The 26,367-nt window shown below is 36.8% G+C and overlaps 1 non-coding gene across 1 annotated transcript; it reads right to left on the bottom strand.

Annotated features, from left to right (window-relative positions):
* Positions 1 to 11,736: 11,736 nt before the first annotated feature.
* On the bottom strand, positions 11,737 to 11,808 carry TRNAW-CCA (transfer RNA tryptophan (anticodon CCA)). Its single transcript has one exon. It is a non-coding gene; the product is annotated as a tRNA-Trp (tRNA).
* Between the last annotated feature and the right edge of the window lie 14,559 nt (positions 11,809 to 26,367).

The following is a 26,367-nucleotide window of genomic DNA, read 5'->3' as shown; positions in this document are numbered from 1 at the left end:
AACCTTGCAGACAGGCCTTGTTCAACAGTACAAACAATAATTGCGATGTATAATGTTTCTATCACTGTGCGAAACCATAAAAAAAATAATAAAAAAAGAACTCGAAGACCAAGAGTGTTGAGTGAACAAGTTAAACGTTACATTATTAGGGAAAGAAAAAAGGTTCCAAAAAGTAGTGCTGTGCAATTGGCAACGGATCTGGAAACACGCGGTGTTAAAGTATCAGCCAGTACAGTGCGGAATATTTGCAGGGTATCATGGTCGGATAGCCAGGAAAATGTTCTGGGTGAACAAGACAAATCGTATAAAGAGACTAAAGTTTGAAAAAGAGTATAAAGATAAGGGATCAGGCTTCTTTCTGGAATAGGGTCATATTTTCGGACGAAAATAAATTTAATTTTATCGAGTCCAATGGGAGGCGTATGGTATGGCGCAAGGTGAATACAGAGATGAATCCTCAAAATCTTGTCTCTAAAGTAAGACACGGAGGAGGGTCCGTGCTCGTCTGGGGTTGTATGAGTGCCTCAGGAGTGGGTCGTCTCCACCTTATCGATGGAGTGATGATCCACAAAGTGTATATTAACATATTAAAGGAATATCTCCATACTAGTGCGCAGAAGATGGTTCTTGAAAACAATTTATTGTTCAGCAAGACAACGACTCCAAACATACAGCGGAAAATACTCGATTGTGGCTACTCTATACAGGGGCGGATCCAGGACGGACTTCTGGGGAAGGGGCGGTCGGCAGTAATACTGCTACTTTTAAGAGCTCCAAACTTGTTATGGATGGGTTTATTTATATATAAAATAAGAAAGTTTCCTCATGTGGGGGGGGGGGCGATGGCCCCGATCGCCCCCCTCTGGATCTGCCCCTGAGGTTTGCTATCTTTCTCAAAGACTTACCCTTCTTATGCACTTTAATAATTACTTTTCTTGTCTCCTCATTTGTTTCTGTTCGGTTGCTTCCCATTTCGACAGCCCACCGTGCAGTTTTTTCACTCCTATTCACAACTAAACTCATTCTGTTACTCGTCATGCTATACAGAGGTGTATACTCAGGTGAATACTAGTGAACCCCAGTTGTGGTATCTTTGTTTCGTATTCGTACGTCAGGTGTACGATCACTTTTTGCGTCTACTCTATATATTTTCTACGGAATTTATTTACTTTCTGACCATTAAACTTGTCTTTGTGGTTCTTTATTGATATATTCATAAAGCTTAGTTTTCATTATTCATATTGTGTGTGTTATTACACTTCTTAAATTTTCTGTTTCTTTTTCGCAGGCATTCTCGTTTCAATAGCATAGGTGTACGAACACTTTCTGCGCTCACTGTATGTACAGTAAATACAAATTTATAATTTTTGACTTTACGAAGTATACAATGTAATTGTTCAATAATTAACATAAGCAGGCATTCATTAATTTATATTAATATAATAGTTAACAAAACTAATAAGCGGGTGATTGATGACTCAGTGGTAGAGTTTTCATCTATGGTATTCTAACCCAGGACATGTGGGTTTTCGATGGCTAATTTTGTGTTCGAAAATTTTCCCGGTGGTACTCTTGGTTCCCTTTCTTATATTTGTTCCATCATCACTCATTAACGAATTTAGTTTATCAAAACTCTATAGCCATATATTCATTCTGTCCGTCAGTGAAACAAACAGTCTCAAGAACTATCTGATGGATTACCAATCAATTTTGGCCATGATGTACAGAGTCAATAGTTAAGAATCGAGTTCCCTGATGAATGTAATATTCAAACCGGAAGCGGTACAAATCAACCATTTCCGGTTTTAACGTTAATCATTATATAGTAAATATGGTAATAGATAGCGAGAAGCGGTTTCCAGTAATCGACATATATAACATTCATGTAGATAGCATGTTACCCAGTTTGTGCATCTGCTGAAAATAATGAGCTTAGGTATTTAGAGAGCATTTTCCGCTTTAGAAAATGTGTGCTTGGTAAAGAATGTAGAGATTTAGCTGAGTCAGGCACGTAGCTAGAATATGGTAATAGGAAGGGGGGGGGGGGTCTGTCACGAAATACTATGGTTATTTACCAGGGGCTCAATCATTCTAAACTATTTTATTGGCAACATATATTGATTCGTTTAGCCAAGATTTCTAATGGGGGCATGATATGAAATACTGTGGTTACACACCAGAGGCTCGATCAATCTAAATATTTTACTGACAACATACCCATATTGATTGGTTAGGACAATAAAATGAGGATATATTAGTAAGTATTTTAATAAGAAGCTATGAAGAAATCTCGAGTAAAAGAATATAAAAAAAGTATTGAAAAAGATATCGTCTTCCGAGGTCATTCGAACGGTGTCGAGAATTTTGCGTCTGGGAAATTTGCGCCCTACCTCAAGAACAGGGAAAATTGCGCCTGCGATGTACCTCCACCGGGAAGTTTGAGACCTGCGAAATAAAAGAACCTATTGGAGCTTACGCATTTCCTCGGAGGGGCTGACATTACAGCATAAACAATCCTCCCCCCACAACCATGCCATTTGTGATTTATTTTCATTGTGGCTATATAAGGGGAGAATAAACTTCAATATAAGCCAAAAGAACACAACGGATCAACGCAATCACTGCTTCTTCCAGAGATGATTTTGGGGGAACACTGGCCTCCCCAGAGCTCTCAGAGTGCCCCCTCGGAGGAGACCAAAATAATACGTCTATAATATAATAATAAATAGAATAGTACCAGCAGTGACCCCCCTCCGGAATACTAAATGTGCCCCCCGGAACATTTTTCCTGAAAGAACGACTGAACACAATTGTGTGTTTGAAGTGTAATTCCAGCAAGTAAACACACTGTACATAGTTTTCTTGATAATATTACTGAACTGATTTTACATTCACTTTACATTTTCTTTTCTATATTTTGTGTCCTGAAAAGCCAAACAACTCTCAAGGATTGTGAACAGAGATATCTGGGTAGAGCCAAACAGCCTTTTGTAGATTAAATTATACTCTTTGATTATATTAATAAATAATTATATATCCGTCATTTATACGTTTATTGTAAATTTTGTAGTATAATGAAAAATTGTATTTGTATGGATTGCCCTTTAGTGAACTAAAATTGTATTTTTTTTTCATTTGTTCGGAATATTATAACGGATGGAGTAACTCACTGAGACGATGAGAGGCAAGCCTAGTTCAAGTGCGAGTGGAAGTTACTTTACACAATACAATAATAAGTTGAATTGTAGGGCGCTAACATCCCAGTGCAAATATATAGCCGGCGCATTTTCCCCTCTTTTTGGGGTAGGGCGCAAACATTCCAGTGCAAATATATTGCGAGTGCATTTTTTCCTATTTTTGTGGTAGGGCGCAAAATTCTCGCATTCAAGGAAAATATAATGTCCGTGAAGTTGACAAGCCACTTATGTCAGACTCCAATTTCGACTTTAAACGTCGCTAGTGCTACGTTAGTGTTCGATAGTGACGCAAATCGTTAGTACTCCAACTGCATGCCAACACGCCCACTTCTAAGAATCATCTCAAAAGTGAGGTTAACCATTAGAGCAAGTAAGTGCTCATTGGTGCCATTAACATTAACGTTAAAGCCTCCATCGTACGGCCCTTTGAGTAATAATAACACCACGTTTTTTGCTAGTCTCAATGCGTCCCTATATTCTCGCGAATATTCTGACGTGCCCAAGTTAGTTACTTTTTTTTGGGACTATTGTTTATGTTATTGTTTATTGTTTATTGCTAGTCTGCAGAGTAGTCCTTACATTAATATGCCATTGTCCTTGATAATCATTGCGTATTTACAAGCAATTTGTTATTACTGTTAGAAGATATCAAAAAACAACAGATAAAATCTACTACTTAACGGTTCATATTTTTCTTTTACAGTACATAAACGATTAATAATAATAATAATAATAATAATAATAATAATAATAATAATAATAATAATAATAATAATAATAATAAGAAGAAGAAGAAGAAGAAGAAGAAGAAGACTATTCCAGCATAAAAGTTATCAATTGCATCACACTGGCAACAAGCGACGCATATTTTAACTTCATAAAAAATCGTTTCTCACGATTTTCTGGAAAACTACGTATGATAACATCTTCATTATGTCAAGTTGTTTATCTCAGTGTGATATGTCTTACATCTGGACAATATCACAGTAAAACGAAAATTAAATATTAGGAGTACATCGTACTTTTGGACTACATCTCATTAACCATGGGAAGATTGAGTAGTGTATACTTTAGGATGTAAGTTTCAGCTTAACTTGCATCATACATTCTTAGGATTACAAAAAGGAAATTTGTTCGTTTGCATTTGAACAAAATTCTTAGGATTACAAAAAGAAAAAATAATTTTTCCGAATTCCGGAATTTTTCCGAAATCCGGATTTTTTCCGAAATCCGGAATTTTTTCGAATTCCGGATTTTTTCCGAATTCCGGAATTTTTCCGAAATACGGATTTTTTCCGAATTCCGGATTTTTTCCGAATTCCGGATTTTTCTGAATTCCGGAATTTTTCCGAATTCCGGAATTTTTCCGAATTCCGGAATTTTTCCGAATTCCGGAATTTTTCCGAAATCCGGAATTTTTCCGAATTCCGGAATTTTTCCGAAATACGGATTTTTTCCGAATTCCGGAATTTTTCCGAAATCCGGAATTTTTCCGAATTCCGGATTTTTTCCGAATTCCGGATTTTTTCTGAATTACGGAATTTTTCCGAATTCCGGAATTTTTCCGAAATCCGGAATTTTTCCGAATTCCGGAATTTTTCTGAATTCCGGATTTTTTCCGAATTCCGGATTTTTTCCGAAATCCGGAATTTTTCCGAAATCCGGAATTTTCCGATTTTACTTTCCGGATTCCGGAAAGTAAAAATTCCGGAATTGGCCATCCCTAATATATATATATATATATATATATATACACGAGGATTCGTTGTCTTGAGTCAGTAGGAGTTATAACGATGAAACTTAAAGTCCCACAGTTCATATTTTATGTAGCAATTACTAGGCTACTAATTCATCAAAAACCATTTCGTACACTGTATCAATATATTACCTTTTACTACATCGTGTAACAAATTAAACATTTATACACCTTAAAAATTGTGCATCTAGTTTACACAAGATGGTTCCGGAATTATATTATATTTATATTCCGTTGCTATGACAACGAATCTCTATTTTTTAACATAAAACAGCAACGTATATCAACCGCAAAACAATTACATTTATGTATCCTTTTTCTATATATTTCTTCTTCCTTTTCTTAGATAGCTTGTGCATCAATTTGAAGTACATTCTGCGCAAAGATGTTGAAATACAAGTAGAAAAATACACGTATTGTTATAGAGTTTGGTAGATCGCAATGGCCGCAAGAATTTTTCTTCCTCTAGTTGTGAAGTGCGCGGTGTAATACTGTATTGCTTGCAAAAGGAACTTCTGCTGCTGATATCCATCGGGTATTGCCCTTAGTGTATGAACCTACAGTAATGAGTGCAGGAAAGGTTCGCAAATGGTGTGGCGAGATTCAGAATGGTCGCACCGACGTGCACGATGAAGACCGGAGTGGTAGGCCTAGTGTTCAAACGGATGACCTCGTGGAGCAAGTAAACCAAAAACTGCGAAGTAATAAGCAATTGACGACCAGTAGCGTGTTTGCACACGATACCGACAAAATCGGAGGAAGCCCCGATAATATCGGTGTCGGTGTACTTTGCACACGTCGCCGACAATATCGGTGGAAGCTCCGACAATATCGTTGCCGGTGATGAGCGAAGTAAGCGACACAAAAAATCTTCTCCATATATGAAAACAAATAAAAAAAATAATAATTGGGAAAATTATTTTTTAAAACGAGGACTACAAAAACTGTTCTGAAGAGGTGTGGAGGACGGTACAAAACTTAGGAAAAATAGGCCTATGCCTAAACATGTCTAGATTTAACAGTGCCATTTTAAATAGATGCTGTAAACATATTTTCGTTTCGATGAGAATTGATGCTGCTGTACATTGCAAACTATATTAGTTTTAATTTTTGTCGGAACACTGTTACATATTGTATGTATATTATTTTGTTTTCCATGCAATTAACATTAATGTCATAGTAGATTAAATGATAAGATTCGAATTAGTAATTCTGTTTTACATTGCTCCATACATACACTGGCGCAAATCCCAGGGGGATGAAGGGAACATGTCCCCTCCAATCGTGGAACGGAGGAGATTATCCCCTCCAATAATCCGATTTGAAATGTGTTTTTTGGGAGATAAATTTGATTGTGTCCGATCGTCAGAAAGGAAAGTGAGATGAAATTAATGTCCACTCAGAATAAGCCTTAAATCTACCCGCCTCCCAATGTTGAAGACAACTCTGCTCCCCTGATCCTCCACAGCATTGTTTCTCGACTACAGAAATATTTTGAACATCGCTTATAATATGGGAACGATCTTACCCGCCCCCCAATGTTGAAGACAGATTTGCGCTGTTGCATACATACCTATCGTTTCTCGTTTCTTTTTGTCCATGAACTCAAAATCCTGGGCAAGGCTTGCATAAACTTTTCGTCATGCTTTTTGCTTTTCAATTCTGTCCTCGAAAGAGTCTGTTATCTTATCCCATATGCAAGGTCTACATTCCACAAGTTCAATAAGGGTTAAAATATCGAATGGAAAAATTCCTGCCATCTCTAAAAATCTAAGCAAAACTAGAAAGATACGAATGCAATAATACACACCTTTTCATTCAGTCACTGTAGCTAAACTGCAAAACTATCAGGGGGTCGATCCCGGTACAAAGGGGAGAGGGAAAACTTGGATACATAGCTTTGGTCTTTGTTTTCAATTGCCATTCCACAAATTATTTTTAAAAAGGGAGGGATTTGGGATGTTTTGGAAATGAGATAAAAAATCTGCAACAAGTGAAGCATGAAATCACATCCCTATTGTTGAGATCACAATCAAGAAAATGCCAAATGAGTAACTTGTCCTTGGAGCTTTGGAAAGAGTGTTTGATTGTGCTGGTCTCGTTTCAAAATAATAGTAATTCTACTTTGACTTGCCAACAAATATTCTATTCAATCATTGCTTATTGAGTGGAACCGGGAAAAGTGATCTGCACACAATTCTGATGAAAATAAAAGGAAGTAATAATAATCAGGATTTTTTCCATATGCTTATGTTCACAGTGTATCAAACTTTGAAAATTACGCTTAAATTAATTTCCAGAATGTATTAAAATTTAAAAGCATTAATAGATTAAAAAATATACCATCAAAGAGTGTGGGTGTGTGTGAGAGAGAAAGAACAAAAATAAAAAAAAGGAGTGGAAAATAATCAAGAAATTGGGTATCTAAATTTCCTATATTCTATTTGGTAATAGCTATTTAGAGAGAAACCAGTACTCTTCAGACTTCCCACATTTTATATTTATTTAATAAAGGGAATTAGCTACTCCAAATCAGAGACTGTAAAAAAAAAAAAAAAAAAAAAAAAAAAAAAAAGCTGTTCCGAAGTTGTTTATAGGACAAGGTAATAATAATAATATTATACAATTGTAATAGAAAAAATGGAAACAACAAAATTCCAAAGACAAGAAACGAAACAAGAATACACAGCGCCTTGTTACTCACTCTCTTCATCTAACCCGCTGGCCGGCCGACATTATCGGTGGCGTGTGCATCCAATCATAAGAAAACATTGCCCCCGACAAAATCGGTGTCGGCGATACCAACGACAGTATCGGAGGCTTGGCCGACAGCATCTGCGTGTCGGAGGACCGGCCGATAATATCGGTGGCGTGTGCAAGCTACGATTTGAATACATTGAAGTCGATTTCACCGCCGACATTATCGGTGGTTCCACCGATATTATTGTTGCCGTGTGCAAACGCACGTACTCTCGCTCATGATTTTCCCCACGTTGCACGAACCACCATCTACAGGATTGTCACAGATACGCTTGGATATCACACGTTGAGTGTAAGATGGATACCGAAATTGCTAACGGACCAGCACAAAAAGCAACGAATGTGCAGTGCGCGACAGTTTCTGGATCGCTATCGACAACAGGTAAATGATTTGTTTCCCATTTTGTGACGGGCGATGAGACATAGATATCGTATACCAACTCAGAATTCAAACTACAGTCCATGGAGTGGAGCCATTCAGGTTCCTTCAAACCAAAAATGTTTAAGCAATCCCCGCATTCGAGTCGCAAACTGATGGCTACCGTCTTTTGGGGCGACAAGGGCGTCCACTTGGTTGATTTCTTGGAACGTGGGACATTTACAGCTGATGTGTACTGTGACATGCTCGCCAAAGTACGACGTGAGATTCAAAATCGACACCGCATGAAACTGTCGTCTGAAATCATCCTCGTTCACGACAACGCGCATCCTCATGCCCACACAGTCCCGCCCTTGCCCCCAACGATTATTTTGCGTTTGAAACGGTGGTTTGGTTGACAACGGTTTGAAAACGACGAGGATCTCAAGACTGCCGTTGCCAACTAGTTCCATCCCAGGCGAAAAACTTCTATTCAAAGAGTTTACGGAATATGGTGCGGTGTTACGAAGAGTTTACGGAAGATGGTGCGTTATCACCGTTATTATTCAGCTTTGTTCCGGAGTACGCTATAAGAAAAATCAAAGATAGGAACCAGGGCCTAGAGTTGAATGGTATTCACCATGTTATGATGTATGCTGATGATGTTAATCTGATAGAAGAACAATCGAAAAAATGCAGTCCTTATTAAACGCTTGCAGGGACATGAGTAAATGCTGAGAAATCTAAGTACAAGGAAGTTCATAAGGATCGTAATACGGCAAATTATAAATGCGTTAAAATATCAATTAATACTTTCGACACAGTGGATATTTTCAAATATCTTGGATCAGTATTACCAGACCAAAACCATACCCACAAAGAAATTAAATGTCGACTGAAATCAGAAAATTCTTGTTATTATTCAGTTCAAAATATTTTGTCGTCGCGAATTCTGTCAAGGAATTTAAAGCTTAAAATATATAAAATGTTAATCATGTCTGTTATGCTTTATAGTTGTGAAACATGGTCGCTTACGCAGAGGGAAGAACGCAGACTGAAATTGTTTGAGAATAAAATTCTGAGACGAATATTTGGACCCAAGGGGAACGGGAATGGTGAATAACGGAAACTTCATAAGGAGGAACTACATAATTTACATGGTTTACCAAACATCGTTAGAGTCATCAAGTCTAGGAGGCTCAGGTGGGCAGGTCATGTAGCCAGAATGGAAGAAAGTAGGAACGCTTTCAAAGTTTTAACTGGAAATCTAATCGGGAAACGTCCATTAGGAAAACCTAGGCCCAGATAGGAGGACAATATTAAGATGGATCTAGCAAAAATAGGAATAGAGAGTAGAAACTGGATTGAATTGGATAAGGACAGAAGTCAATGGAAAGCTTTTGTGGCCATAGAGAAAGAGAGAGAGAGAGAGAGAGAGAGAGAGAGAGAGAGAGAGAGAATGCATTTAAGTTAAGCACAACTGCACAAGAAACATGAGTGAGTGGTTAGCTTTCGAGCTTCTATCGTGAAGTCCGGGATTCAACCCCGCATTCGACCATTTTGACAAAAGTTTTTCTTAATTTGATCTGTGAATGTAGAGATAGTGCGTGTACCGTGAGTCCTGGCCAACTTCCTTTCTAATCGTTTTTAAATCTTTGTTATTACTAATTACCAGCAGTGATGGATTTGCGAAGAGGGTTAGGGTGGGGATGTCTTTCGGATTGAAGCCTCTACCCCGAAATTACGGAATTTCTAAAACAAACTAAATATTAGTTTTGCCTTTACTCATAAACTTCAAGCTGTCCTGAAATAATTAAAAAAAATATTTTTTTTAGAAAAACTAAGCATTAATAAGAAAAGCCCCTCCCAAAATACTTTTCTAAATCCGCCACTGATTATCAGTATAAAATGGTCTTCAAGGTTGTATCTGGAAGATTATAGCTGAATATACAAACGAAACGAAATATTTTGTTAGGCTTGTACTCATAAACTTAAGCTTCTCTTAAATAAAAGTTAGGATATTAAAAAAAAATATATATATATATATTCAGAAAAAACCCTCCCAAATATTTTTCTAAATCCGATACTGATTATTTCTATCAAATGGTATTCAAGGTTGTGTCCGGAAGGTTATTTTTAAATCATTGCACAGCTACAGTATAACGAAAATATGGAAGTACGCTCTGACATATATATTGAAAAACGTGCGCTCTGATGGATATATTGAAAAACATAAGTTTAATTTTGTGCTAGAAGCTAGAGTGCTAAGCTCTAAGAAGTGAAACACGGATGACTAAGAAGAAATGATCTAGAGAAGAAAAATGTCGATAATTCAGAAGTTAAAATAAAGTTAAATAGCTTCTAAAATTGCCCTCAAATACTACGTACTTTATGTTTACTTTAATTCATAAACTATGTACTCCATCCATCATTATGGTGAATTCCAGCGCGAAATATGACATTTAGGTCACGGAATCTTATTTAACTTTAGAGTATACTATAAGAAAGCTATTTAAACAGAAAACGTTTGATACTATTTTGGTGAAATTTGGAAGAGGAGGGGGGCAGCCCAAACCGGCATAGTTCGAGTAAACTATATCCAAAAATAATGACAAACGGTTTAGCCGTTTTCCCGTAAAACAATGACAAACAATTTACTTTACATTTTTATATAATAGATTGCAGCTGAAGACCTTACAGCCTATTTGATCGAGTGCAAACAAAACTCGTTATGCATGGTTTCATAAAAACATTTTTTCAATGGTATTCTGTTCTGGTAATGATATCTTGAAACTTTCATATTTTAAGAGGCCAATTCTGAAACTAGAGGTGTACTAAGAAACACGATCGAAGAAAGTAATTATAATCACATTAAAATTATTTCAAACTAAGATTTGAAGTATATATGTGAAGGTGAGTTTTTTCGGTTTAATTCTTTTTATATAGGTCTTACCAAAGAAAAGAAAATGGCATTTTTGGGTTGAGGAACGTTCTAATAATTCTGTCCTGCTGCCTAGGCACACCTGATCTATTTCTAATCACCTGATCTATTTCTCTCCTCTTACATTATTTATTATTTAAAATAAATATATCACTATTTTATTATATTATTATTTATATTATTTAAAATATAATATATTATTTAAAATAAATATATCAAATGCTATAGTCTGTGAGTGTGCCAGTTTAATATATTTTGACATGAATTTCGAAGAACTGAATCCCCTTCAAAACTCCTGATTGGCGCCATTCCCTCTATCCCCCTCCTTCAGGCAACCATGGGCACACCTATGGGACCTACGAAGCTGGATTGGTGGATCGATTGAAACTGAGTCAAGAGCGGGATAAATACGACTTTGTTCCACATGTATTCAACCGCGCATGTCAATCAATGTTCTTCCAATAGAAGACACTAAATTCATATAACGTAAAATCCTTCAACGCAGAATATCGGAATAATATACCCATTATTACTCAGTGTTTATACACTTGGTATCCTTACTCTAGTTTCCTTATTTGAATTTAAAGACCTTAATAGAAATGTATTTCTACATACAGGTTAATAAATTTTAAAACGATGTCAAGATTATTGAAATAAGTTTTTAGCAAGCGATTAGATTATAATATACAGAAAACATTGCCAAAATGTGAGAAAAAAATTCAATTGACCCCGACGTGATTTGAACACGCAACCTTCTGATCTGGAGTCAGACGCGCTACCGTTGCGCCACGAGGTCAGGTGCTTCGTCAACTTTTAGAAGCAGCTCTTCAGTGCGAGATGCTGTATTGAATGAACACGCAACAAATTAAAATATGAGTATCGTACTTCAAACCTCTAATTTACATAAAATTTAAATAGATTTCTAACTTTCAATGTTCTAGAAATCTTTAGAAAACATTGTTCTCCACTTAGTAATATTCAAACAAGATTATTAAAGAAAGAAAAAGGTTTTCAATGTTTGATGGAGGTCGAGAGCGAGCGACCTTCACGGTATGTCTGATATACCGTACTTGCATGACTAAGCTACTTCTCTACAAAGGAAACTACAATCGGCAAAATAATCAGAAAATAATTATTATGACAAAAACAATTTTATGTAGGTCAGTATAACAACGCTCTTGATTTCCTCACCTTCTGTGAGACGCAGGGGCGGACCAAGGGAAAATATTCACCTGGACAAAGTGCCTTTTTTGGTGCCCCCTAGTTCTAGTCTATATTTTACATTATATTGCAGTAATTTTAGTATTTTAACCCCATTTCTCAAAAAGAAAAATTAATACTCAAATACATGATACGGTATATTTAGTACTTGAAAATATACAGTACATATGGTATCAATTACATTGTGTTCATTAGTATTATTATTTATGCACCGATATGTATAAACAAAGCAATATCGAACAGCATTTCTCAAATACTACTACAGCATTTATTGAATAGAGCCTACTACTTTATTAACTTTTACTTTTGATTGTTATTGAAATCTTGTGGTTGAAGTTATGAAACAATTAAGACTTAAAACACGAATCTTGTTTACTTTTCATCGCACGTTGTGTGTAGAAAATTTAAAATCACCTGGTAACTGTATCACGCTGAATTTCAGCTGGCGTTTACGAATGGCTGAACATTAGTGCATGTGTGTTGCCACTTTGTATGTTGTTTTAATAATTCAATTAATAATAATAATAATAATAATAATAATAATAATAATAATAATAATAATAATAATAATAATAATAATAATAATAATAATAATAATAATAATAGGTGTGTGGTTTTGTCTCCAGTTTAAGTTGGCATCTCTGATCGGATCGACACAGACTGGCATAGGTCGAATTATTGCTTTTAATGAATTCAAATTTTATATTGGATGAATATAATGCGATAAGTTTACCTCAGTTCATGCAAAAAGTAACTTTGCGTTTGTATTTGTCAAATAGTAAATCTATACTTGCCCCTCTATCCATGTTCTTTTCTGAATAGGCAATGGATAATATGTAATCAAGTTTCCATGTTATGATAAATATCACTTTAAAATCATATCATATCATATAGCTATAAAATGAAACAACATTCATTGCCTGGAAAAAGTTCACAAAAAATATGGCACGCAATAAACTAAACCAACTCTCTCTCCACTCTGTTTTTCTACATGCTGTATCTCCATTTGTCGATATAGCCCCCCTAGAACTATAAAACTCTCTTCTTCCATAGGGGTCGCGGTGGCTCAGTGGTTCACCTCTGGTGCTTGGGGTCCCGGGTTCGATCCCAGCCAGGCACGTAGCCAAGAGGGGGTCCGGGGGGTCCGGACCCCCCCGTCGAGACCAAAAATGAAAAAAAATTAAGGAAGGATAAAACGAAATGAAATGAGAAAAAAGAAGAATCAGCGTTAAAAATTTAAAAAAAGAACTACAAAAAGCTTTTGGTCACTCTTTCTTGCTTGCAATACATGGTGGCGAGGTGAGTGTGATATCCTGGAAGAGTCAGGGAATTTGAAATTTCCGGAAGTTACGCAATTCTTAGAATTTCTGCTACTAGTCAGGGAGATTTCAAGCTTCTGAAAACATAATGCTGGTTGTGTAACAGCGTGGACATTTTTTATCATAATTTTCCGTCATCGCATCGTTATTTCAAAAACAATTTTCTACTACTCCTTTAACCTATTTGGCAGACAGAAGTTGAAGGAATAATAAAAACAAAAATTTATGTGAAAAGAAAGATCTGTTAACATTTGACTCAACAGAGAAAGAAACGCAGATATTGTAAAATATTTTACAAGACGTTATTGAGTTTGTACACTCATGTCCAAAATTAATGTCGCATGTCTATAAATATGTTGTTGTAGGAGTAAAATTTTATAACGAATTCCCCCGGTATTTCTTATAATGTTAGTATGTGTATAATCGGCAAAGACATGTATGTGGCAAATTTTGACAGAAGAGCAGTAAATAAGAACAATAAAATAAAAATAAAACTTTCTTGTGCATTTAGCAACATTTCGTTTTACTCACTCTAGTTTTCGTATTTATATTTCTTTTCCTATGAAATTTACCACAAATAGGGTCTATACAATCCCCGATTATACACATGGTATCAGTATTAAAAGTACCCTGGAAAATCATTATCAAATTATATTCTTACAAGAAGACAGTAATAGACATGCGACAAACATTTTGGACATGAGTGTACTTTTTATAATAGTGAATGTGTACTTTTTATAATAGTTGAGGTCGTAATGAAAGGAAAATTGTTATATTTGAATGAACAAAGGAAGAACGTAAATATTGTAAAATTATTTTCAATACTTTTTTAAAATTTTACTCGAGATTTCTTCGAAGTTTGTTATTAAAATACTCTGCAACAATTCCTGAAAACCAATATATGTTGATAGTAAAGTAATTTAGATTGAATGGGCCTTCAGTGTTTCATGTCACGTCTCCCCCCCCCCCCCCCAGATACGAAATCATGGCTAAACGAACCAGTATATGTTCCAGTAAAATAGTTTAGAATGATCAAGCCCCTGGTGTGAAGACCACAGTATTTTATGTCACGGACCCCCCCCCTTCACGAAATCCTGGCTACGTGCCTGTCCCAGCCACCGCCAAGTGAACTTTCTGGTGGACAAACACCGTGTGCGTGGGTTTTCTCGGGGTTCTCCCGTTTCTTCCCACTTTTTTCAATCCACTATTTCATTCATCACTCATCATCACCGTCTCCTTTAGCCTAACCGGCATAATCTTGGGACGTAAAACTCAAAGATTTCATTTTTTCTTCCATGGTGAAATGAAAAAAAATGATGTAATAGACGCAATTTTATAATAATATACCAAAAAGTCAGTAGAAAACACGTTATAAAATTTACTTTTGGAGGCTCGTTTTGACGCCCCCTGACTGCGGCGCCCAAGGCAGTTGCCCGGTCCTTGGTGAAACGGACTTAGCTGCCATTTGAATTACCTGTAGTTCTACAAGTAATCAAATTCTGTATCAAAACAAGGATACACTTGTTATTTACTAAGTCGGATCCGTCCCCTTTTATATGAAGTTCGTGGTTATGGAGCAGGGAATGTGGTCAAGTTTAGTGTTGCTCACGTGACGAAGCGAGAAACGTGGATTTCTCATCTCGTCTCGATTCTCGTTACAACTTTTCTCAACTTATCTCGTTCCGATTCTCGTTACAATTTATCTCGATTTTTTCTCGTCTCGTTTTGCAAATTTACGCATAAAATTTATCTTCTGATTTTTCTTAATTTCATTTAGAACAGGGCGCAAAAATTTCAGTCAGACACACTCGTCAGTACAAAAATGATGGTTGCCAGTATCTCTCACTTAGAAATTATGACAGGTCATCCCCTCCCCCTCACGACCTTTGGTTTGACGAAGAAAGATATTGCACCAGAGCACAAAATTTAAAAACCAGACAGATTCAGGATAATCAATTTTGAATTGGATAATTCATATAAATGTTTTAAAAAAATATCTTACCATTCCATGTTTTCTCTCAGTGAATGACAATTATTTTCGTGTGAAACAGAAACTGCGCAGCCTTGTGAGTTTAGGCAGAAACCATTCTTACTGGACACTAATCGCTAGCTCTAAATTTCTAGTCGCCAATGGCGATCTGGCGACCGGAAATTTTGCACCCTGATTTAGAAGATATCAAATCCATTCCGCTTTACGAAAACCTACGAAGGGTATATTATTTCAGCATTTAAACCATATATTTATTATTGGAGCATGTGTAATGACTTACATATTTTTAAATGTTAATGAATGCTCTTCGTTGTGTTTGTACGATCTCTTTATTAATTTATAGCTTTTATATATGAACTACGTAAAAGTAAAACAGTGTTTGAGAGGTAAGATTTGTGTGAACTAGTGTTCTCGTTTCGCCTCGAATTTAAAAATGTACTTCTCGTCTTGACCATCGTGCCCGTTTTTGAGACGGGAATCGAGACGCACTAGATTTGGGGCTGTCTCATCTCGGAAAAGTGTCCTAAAAGTCCTGTCACTTATCGAAAACTAGTATATCCTACTGTATTTGTATAGAAAAGCCCTCTCTCGCCACATCTAGTAAATAAAAATGAAATGAAAGTTTTACGTCCCACGATTATGCCGGTTAAGGCTAAAGGAGACAGTGATGATGAGAAATGAATGAAGCGGTGGAATGAAGATAGTGGGAGGAAACGGGAGAACCTCGAGAAAACCCACTCACACGGTGTTTGTCCACCACAAAGCTCACTTAGCGCGAGCTGAGATCGAACCAAGGACCCCATGCACCACAGGTGAACGCTCTACTACTGAGCCACTGCGGCCCCCGTCTCGTCTGGTAATACTCGGTAAAGCAGCCTCGCCTTGTTATTTGGTGAATTTAGCGCTTTCCCACATTTTGGTTTTTCAGTGTATATTCACTTTGCATACAGGTGGGCCACAAGTCGCCTCACAGAAATGTACTGAAAGTTAATTTTCAACTACGAAACTATGAAATTATTATAGGTTTTATTATAACATTACGTTAGTTATCCAAATCAAGTGTTAAAATCAGTGCACAAAACATTGGGACACATTTCTAAGATTTTCTCTGTAGTCACACCTACCTAATCTACGAAAATCTGTTACAGACTCGGTCTATTCAAACCTTTTGTTCAAGTTATGAATTGCTTTGGCAATGTAAAGTTGCTCCTTCTCCCCTTCCTCCATCACCACCATACATATATTAAGAATATTAAAATTAAATACTTCCAACCATTAGGTTATAATTTGTTTCAGTTCGTTTACGATGTCCCATGTTTAACTATACAAAAATAGGCTATCTGTTAAATAGGCTGCTATACACAACTCAGGAAGTTATTCAACTGATCGCATGCAAATTTAGTATCATTTAAAATAATCGTACTTCATCATTTAACTCAAAGAATAGCTGCCACTGATTAGGCAATATATCATGACAATTCACAACACTCTAATAAAGCCGTAAGTTGTTGAAAATTACTATTACTATCTATTTCAATACTGATTTCTATAGAGCAAAAACGGTAAACCCTATTAATCATTTTTTTTAAAAAATGATTCAGCGTCTCAAGAATAAATTCCATCTGCTCTGTTAACCCTCTATCCAAGCTGGAAGTGGTTAAAATTAACCAGTTTTGGTTTCAACGTTTATAGTCATAGAACGAAAACGGTAACAGATAGCAAGCAGCTGCATTTTTTATTATTTATTTATTTATTTATTTATTTATTTATTTATTTATTTTTATTTATTTATTTATTTATTTATTTATTTATTTATTTATTTTTATTTTTTATTTTATTTATTTATTTATTTATTTATTTATTTATTTATTTATTTATTTATTTATTTATTTATTTATTTATTTATTTATTTATTTATTTATTTTATTTTATTTTTTTGATTCAGCTTCTTAAGACGACATACCATGACTATCCAGAACACACTACCGAAACCGAAAGTAGTTCAAATCTCCGATCGTGCTCCAGAATATTCTCAATATTACTTTCATACTTCTGTAATGAAAGGTCCCCTCCATCTCTTCCGGAATAAATCTCCTGTAATCAGTATTTCTTGTACGCATTTGAAGTAGCCTTTCATGTGTTCAAAAATAAGCAGTGAAAGCCTAGGTAAAGTGAGCAGTGTCAACATTATTAAAGGTCAACGGGCATGTACTGTATATAAAAGAACACCTCAATCGAATTCCGAATGCGGAAGAGAAATATCACAATTAGGAGAATGAGGCTTAGAACTCTCAATCGTGGAGTCCGAGGTGATCCAGTGGTAAAGCGCTCACTTTTGACGCGTGGAATCCCTGGTTCGATACCAGCTCTCGTCAAGTGAGTTTTGTAGTGGACAAATATCGAGTCCGTGGATTCTCAGGGTTCTCCCCGTTCTCTCCCCACTTTCATCATTCCACTTTCATTATTACTCATCTTATCATCACTATCTCCCTTAGCCTTGGTGCATAAACGAGGGACATTAAACTTTTAAAAAAAATGAAAGAAAGAAAGTAAAAAATCTCACCCGAAACAACTGTTCCATTTAGTGACAACGCAAACGCTTTCAGGGGAAATTGGGGAAGTGCAGAGTCAACTATTCAAAGAAAAGGCTAAACTTTGTATAAGATGTACAGTAAATCAAGTGTTTTAAGGACAATGAATCAAGAATTTTCTGGCTTTTCAGCAAGTGATATTCCATTATTAAAATACTGTCCTCTAATACGTTAGTACATCGAAAGAAAATTGTCTTTGTACAAAAATATATTAAGTAAAAGTCGAAAACATCAAAACCATCAAAACCATCAAAAATGTATTAAGTGAAAGGCGAAAATATTCAGCTAAAAATATTGAATTTTCAGTTACCATGCATGTTAGTCTGTTCTTAATTGTTATTTTAACGTAAATATAGGCACAATTCTGGGTACTAGTATTTTACACGTATACACCAATTTCTTGCACTGGAACTTATTCACAGTAAGCGTGCTTAATTATATTAGCAAATATAATAAAGTTGCTAAATAAAAGGTAGAATAGAACTTTAAGAAATTTACCTTTTAGTGCATATTTTAGCTTCTTTACTGCATATTTTCCGGACCCCCCCCCCCTTCGAGACCAGAAATAAAAAAAAAACTTAAGGAAGGATGAAACAAAATGAAATGAGAAAAAGAAGGATCAGCGTTAAAACTAAAATATAAAAAAACTACAGGAAGTTTCTGGTTACCCTTTCTTATGAGGAGATTTGTGTTACTTGCAATACATGGTGGCGAGGTAAGCGAGATAACCTGGAAGACTCAGGGAATTTGAAATTTCTAGAATTTCTGCTACTAGCCAGGGAGATTTCAAGCTTCCGAAAGCATAGTGCTGTTGAGTAACAGCGTGGACATTTTTTATAATAATTTTTCTTCATTGCATCCTTGCAGAATCAAACATTATTTCAAAAACAATTTTCTACTGCTCCTTTAACCTGTCATTTGGAACCGACAGTAGTTGACGGAATAATAAACACAAAAATATATAAGGAAAAGGAGTTCTATTAGCATTTGATTCAACAGAAAAAGGAACGCAGATATTGTAAAATATTTTACAAGACATTATTGAGTATGTACTTTTTATAATAGTGAATATGTACTTTTCATAATAGTTGAGATCTTAATGAAAGGAAAATTGTTATATTTGGATGAACAAAAATAAGGAACGTAAATATTGTCAAATCTTTTTCAATATTTTATTTTTATTCTTTTATTACTCGAGATTTCTTCATAGTTTTTTTTATTAAAATACTTACCAATATATCCTCATTTTATTGTCCTAACAAACCAGTATATGTTGATAGTAAAGTAGTTTACATTGATCAAGGTCCTGAGCCTTCAGAATTTCATACCACGCCCCTCCTCCCCCCCGTTACGAAATCCTGACTAAACGAACCAATATATGTTCCAGTAAAATAGTTTAGAATGATCGAGCCCCTGGTGTGATGATCACAGTATTTCATGTCACGGACCCCCCTCCCCTTCTTCACGAAATCCTGGCTACGTGCCTGGTTCCATGCATATACTTTTAACATTTTTTTAGTATATTGTCCGAAGTCTATTGATCACTAGTAAGTTATTGCTACTATTGTTAGCGTAGGTTTCGTCGAGTTGTTTTCAGATTGAGCGTATTCTATCAGAACTGTGCTATTCCTTAGCCCGCCCTCTCTCTTCCTTCCTATCAATCCGCCACCTTTTATCCACAGAAGTAACAAGGTAGGTTGGAAGAGAGTATTAAGCGGGAATCTTGCTTCTTTAGCTCTCTAGGGGTATGTCAAAGTAATAAACAAGTAAAAAAAAAGAAAAAAAAAAGAAGCCAAGATTCATAGATTATGGGAGGAATGCCTCCCCCTTCGTCGCTTCTCCAGCCTATCAAGGAAAAATTTATAAACATAAACTAAGGTCGACAAAAGAGTATCAGTTTAAATAAAAACCTGAAATTGCCCTGGAATATCTCTTTATTGACTAGTTAAAATATCTGTACCATGAGGTTACTCGCTCTGTAACCGCAAGCTCTCCTAAAGGCAGAGACCTCCACTATTAGGCCTGCTGTCTCCTAACAAGTTCCTCTAATTTCTCTAAAGAACCTTAAATTATTATTATGGACTCGAACAGGAACTCAAGCCTCACTCCAGCCTTCGTGAATTCCCGAGCCCTTAAAATCATCCGAGAACCTCATTAAAATTCTCATCCCGGCAAGCACCGAAAAGGTAACTGCCCAAGTCATTCTCTCAGACAGAACCAGTGCCAGCATTAAAATCTAAAGAGAAACCCTCATTTCGGGCTACTCTGGCCTATGTCCCTAAAAAAAATAATGATCTAGCTATTGTTTACGAAGTCGCAGGCTTCATCACTTAGAAACCTGCTCAAAACTATCAGGAGCAGCTCATTCCGCCCGCTCCGTCCAAAAATTCTTAAAAAAAAAAAAGAGAACTTCATTCACCTATGTCTGGACATAGAGACAACCCTCTTACCGGAACAAGAGAGTCCCCGAAGAAAATCTTATAAGAAGTGAATCCTGGAAGAAGGGGTGGGTTGATTTATATAGTCTCAAGCCTCTCGCCAAGTGGTCAGCTTTCCACACAATTTCCCCCTTCTTCCCTGTAAAAAAAAAAAAAAAAAAAAAAAACGAAAAATAGAAAGTGAAGCTTCCCACGGCGTATAGGGGAGTCAAGTCCAGAGCTCATTTTGTAACTTTCTAAAACTGCTAAAAATAAAAAAAAATGTTAGAGGCATAACAAGAATTCATTTACACAAGATTCTTAACATTTTAAAATATATAAAAACAAAGCAAAAAATTAGCACTATATACATAAGTACCTTGGCCAAGGATTTTTCATACCACTAAAACAATACTAAAATTATATTAAATACTAATTTAATTACAAAAATATTTACAAATGAAACAGCTATGCACCAAAGGTGCTATAGCATAGCCTACCTCCTTAAAAAAAAGGAAAAAAAAAAAGAAAATTCTCTGTATTATTGTCCAAAGTCTTTGAATTCATTCTCAATTGTTCATTATTTTAAATAATTTCCTTTTCACTGTCTTATTAACAGAAAAAAATGTATATCAAAATAATAAAACACACGAACTAATTCACTCATAAACTCAATAATTGTTCAAAGTCTGGTTCAGTTCTATATTTCACAAAAATTCGTATCTTAATTTCAATACACACTTACACTTAGATAATTGTTCCTACTGAACACAGTCACTAACACCACTGTAGAGTCCTTGTAGTAGAGATTTTCCCGGAGTCAAAATTTCAGTTTCCTTCTAGCCGGAGAATCAGTTATAGGGACATCTTCAACGTCAATGTCACGTCCTGGAGTTAGTGGAAGAAAATCTTCGTCGAAACAGAGGCAAAGAACATCGTCGTTCCCTGCTTCGTGGTCGTGTGAGGGAACTCGACCGGGGGTCGAACCAGTTCCCTCAGGTTCCGGAGTCGGAGCCGTATCTTTTACAGTTTGCAGCAACCTAATCTCCTGCAGCGAACATGTCGACGGGTCTATTTTTTGGATCTTATGGTCGGGGTTATTTTCATCTGATCGTTTTAATCTTCGCTTATTGTTCTTGTTAGAGTCCACATTGAACAGGAGTATAAGTTCTATAGGATTAGCAGGATCCGGTCTGGCTGCGCAAAATACATGTCTAACAGACTTTTTCGGTTTCTTAAAATAATGCTTCTTCTCCATATTTAGACTGAACTCGGAGAAGAATCCTCAGGGTTTATCTCGGTCAGGCGTAAAAGCAAATATGTCCAGTTTTCAAAGTTCACAATTCTTATATCACTTTTTTTTTGAGAAAAAAAAATGTGGAAAAGGGGGGAACAACAACAAAATCAAAGAAGGCACTGTACAACGAATGACCACCCAACATTAGAAAGTTTTTTCTTTTTTTTTAAAAAAAAAGAAACTATTTCCCGCTCTTTCCTATTCAAGCTTAGTTACTAACGACAATTGACAGCAAAGTAAAGTAGTGAACAAAGAAAGAAGTATCTTGACGCCAATAACGAATTTAAGATGTGGAAAGTTTGTTTTCTCAATCCCTATATATACTTTTGTTCCGGGACTTTCAAGCGCGTGTGTCCCTCACAACTATTGTTAACCTTTTTCCTCGGCACATGGTAGTCTTCTTTCTGTTCAGGAAGATGTCTTGCAAAGGCCGGGGGCTCATAAAACTTCTTAAAGAAGTCACAATTGACCCTTATTTCCTTGTTGTCAAAGACATTCCTGACTAAATAAGTGTTTTCTGCAAGCTTCGACTTTATTACGTAAGGACCATCGTATTTGGGTAAGAACGACTTCGTAACAGATTTCGCTAGGCAAGAAAGCCTGACTGATTTCACCCACACCTTTTGTCCGATTCTGAAGGGGTTAGGCAAGCGCGACCTGTCATAAATCCTTTTCTGAGTGGCGTGTCTCTTCCTTTGAATTTCATTTGCACGCTCAAAAGCCCGTTTAACCCTAGACTTAATTTCCCACGCATAGCGGGGGTACGAATCCTCGCTCTGTTCTTCACTTTCAACTGGAGACAAAAGTGGGTCCAAAGGAGAAGATACACTGCGACCATAATGCAATTCAAAAGGAGTATATTGAGTGGCCGCACATGTTCTCGAGTTTAGAGCAAACTCAATAAATCTCAAATCTTTCGCCCATTGGTCATGCTCTTCATTATACATGGCCAACATCATCTTGCAATCCTTAACAACTTTTTCAGATTTATTCCCCTTTGGCCTGTATAGAGAAATCTTAATGCTCTTCGACCCTAATATGCGTAAAGTTTCCGTCCACAATTTCCCAGAAAAGCTTTGATGGTTGTCACTGATGATCTTTCGGTACACACCGTGTCTGCAAAAAAATTCCACCAAGCACGACGAAACCGCTTTTGCTGTAATCTTCCTTAATGGAAATAAATTCACATATCGGGTGAAGCTGTCAATAACAATAAGGCAATATGAGAAACCTCCGTTCTTAGAGCGAGTCACGGGTCCAAATGTATCTACATAGGCTGTACGGCCGGCCACACACTCCAGTGTACTGGACATTAAACCAAATTTTCGTTTGCCATAGTCCTTGTACTTAGCGCATACCACGCAACTTTTACAAAACTGCATAATATCCCTATGCATTCCCAGCCAAAAATATCGTTTTCTAATTCGAGAAAACGTCTCCCTGGGATGAGGGTGTCCGGAAAATTCAGCGTTGTGGGCTCTATCACAAACTATGGCTCGCAGTGAAGCGGGGACCCACACACACTGAAACTCAATTTCATCAAAAAGCATCTTCCTAATTAAAATTCCCTCGTCCGATATAAAAGTTCCCTTAGACCAGTTTTTAAATTTCTTCATCTGCTTCTTGGGAATAGCATTTCTTTCACCTCTAATAAAAGCCAGCAATCTTTTTAGAAAAACATCCTTTTCCTGATGCTCGACTAATCTCGCAGGAACAATAATGTCCTCGTAATTGAGAGAATCGTTTCTTTCTTCGTCGTCCCCTTCTACCTCCACTATAAGACAGAAAGGTAAGACAGAAAGCATTTCTCTCTTCTCCTTGGGACTAACTTCTATGTGCCTAGGAAGCGTCCTCATACTATCCCTCTTTCTTTCTCTGAGTTTCCTCTTAACCTCCTTAATATCTTTACTAACTTGCTTGTCGATGATAAAAATCTCCTCACTCTGGAGATCTTCTGCATCAACAAGCCGTCCATCTTCACCTAACACTTTTAAGAAACCAGCGTCGGTCTCACTTTGAAGTGGCAAGAGCTCATTAGAAATTTCTGAACCTTCAAAATCTTCTGGTTCGGTAAAACCGTCTTCGATGCGGCTTAAATAGTCGACATAGTGTTTGGCGCCTTTTACAAATTTGAGCACCACCGGAAATCTAGAAATTCGAGTAACCCACCTAGTAATCATAGGAGGGGCCTTCGTCGTTTTTAGAAGCGAAAGAAGCGATCGATGATCTGTATGGACAACTACCATCGGACTGTGCATAATATAAAGTTCGTGACGCTCTAAACCAAGAAGTATTCCAAGTAGTTCACGATGAGACGTGCTGTACTTCATTTGTACTTCATTGAATTTGCGTGACCCAAATGATACAACACAAAGTTTTCCATTTTCATCCTTCTGTGCCAAAACATAACCGGCGGCAGTCCCGCTCGAATCGACGAACAGATGAAAAACTTCATTTATTCGGGGCAATAAAAGCTTCCTATTTTGCGCAATCTCCCTTTTTAATGCATTTAGTGCGTCTTCATGCTTAGCTTCCCATTTGAATACACTGTTTCGCTTTAAAAGATCGGTCAACGGGCTTACTATTTTTGCCATGTTCGGTATCTGAAATCTAAGATACTGGCAAAACCCAAGAATTGACTGCAGTTTCTTAACATTCTTAGGTCTCTGTAGCTGTTCGGCCATTTTAATTTTCTCATCAGTACATGATATTCTTCCGTGACAAACACGGTAGCCAAGAAACTGAATTTCTTCCGTAAACAGTTTCGTCTTAGATGGACTGAACGTTAAGTTTGCCCTCTTAAATCTTTTTAAAACCTCCGAGAAGAGTTCTAATAACTCCTCCTTATCATTCGAACCCAGGATTACGTCATCATAATATGTTACGACCTTTGTATAATACAGTTCCTTAAGAACATCTTGCATCAATCGGTTCAAACTAAACGGGAGGGAGCTTAACCCGTAAAATCCTCGAAGAAAGTGGTAAGTCCCGAAATGAGTCAAAAAGGTTGTGTATTTTTGACTGTTTTGTGCTATAGGAAGCTGAGCGAATGCATAGCTGAGATCCGTAGATATCCAGTACTTTTTATCACCTAAATAAGAAAGAGCCTCCATCATCCCCGGAATTCCCATCGTAACCCTTTCCGTTGCTCTGTTCAAGGATCTGGAGTCCATTATTAATTTAAAAGTTCCATTTTTCTTCTTGTGAAGAATGGGATTGCTAACCCATCGAGAGTTATTACATTTCTTAATGATTCCCTTTGCCTCCATGTCATCAAGTAGTTCCTTCATAATCTTCTTCTTCTCCTCCGAAAGAGGGCGTAACCTTGCACTAAAGGGGCGGGTATCCTTCAACACAATTTCGTGTTCCAACAAATCAGTTAGACCGGGGTCCTCTGAAAAAACTTCTTTGTTATCATAAAGAACTTCCTTCAAACGCTCAAAAAGATCTGGCTCCAAATCTACGCTCTTAAGCATTTCAGCTATTTGATCAATCTCCGGTTCTAAGGCAGCGACTTCCGAGCATTTTTGAACGTTCTCAGCCTTAGGAATGTCAAATAAACAAATAGATTCCTCACCGCTACTGATTGACCATCCGGATTCCGAAATATGAAGAGCGATTTTTGCATTAGACAAAAAATCTCGGCCAGTTATGAGGGGTCTTGTACACGAGGCGAGGACGTGAAACTTTTGTCTCACCCTGTACTTGCAGAAATTAACATATACAATAACGTAGCCTTCTGTTTCCGTCGTTCCAGAGGCAAGAGCTATCTTTAAAGGTTTTCTCTTTAATTTAACGCCTTTATTTATCCATTTATTTGCTATCTCCCGTGATACTACACAGATAGAGCTTCCTGAATCCAAAAACGTTAGATATTCATCCCCTAGGATCTTACATCTTAAAAGAGGCTCTCTTAATTGTGCTTTCCCCCCTCTACAGGCGAGGAGAGAGTCTGTCCGTTTTTTTGCATTTTCTTGAAAAATTGTCTTTTTCCATTTCCTGGTCTGGGGCGACCTGTTTGTTTGTTTCTTTCTCCTTCCCCCTCTTTTCCCTGTGAGGACCTAAAATGAGCTGTCTGGGTAGCTTCCCTCCCCCTGCTTTTTATGACTTTCTTCTTGGCCGAGGGACTCGACCCAGTAACTATGTTTTGACTATGGTTAGTATTTACAAGGCTTTTCTTGCTTGCTTGTATCAAGCCTACTGAAACTGGAGGCAACCAGTTTTTCTTTTCCTCTTCTCTGGGAAACACAAAGGGAGTTAGGAAATTTTCGTCTTCAAATTTCCATGCACGTTTCCTCAGAAAAAGCGAAATACCTGCTTTTGATAGTAGATCAAAACCTGCAATAACCGGCAATGCCAGACTTTCCAAAACGTAAAAGGTGTGGACAAACCGCTTGTTCTTGATGCAAAACGGGATTGTAATCTTTCCGACGCAAGTAGCCCTTCCGCTTGCTAATTCCACCGTTAAGTTATCCTTCCGTAATTTGGCCCCCCGTTGAATCCACTTAGAAGCAGTATTT

The sequence above is a fragment of the Thermobia domestica genome, chromosome 3 (genome assembly GCF_964235325.1).
Source record: "Thermobia domestica chromosome 3, izTheDome1.hap1.1, whole genome shotgun sequence".
In the NCBI taxonomy this organism is placed as follows: domain Eukaryota; kingdom Metazoa; phylum Arthropoda; class Insecta; order Zygentoma; family Lepismatidae; genus Thermobia; species Thermobia domestica.
This window is presented reverse-complemented; position numbering and strand designations above follow the sequence as displayed.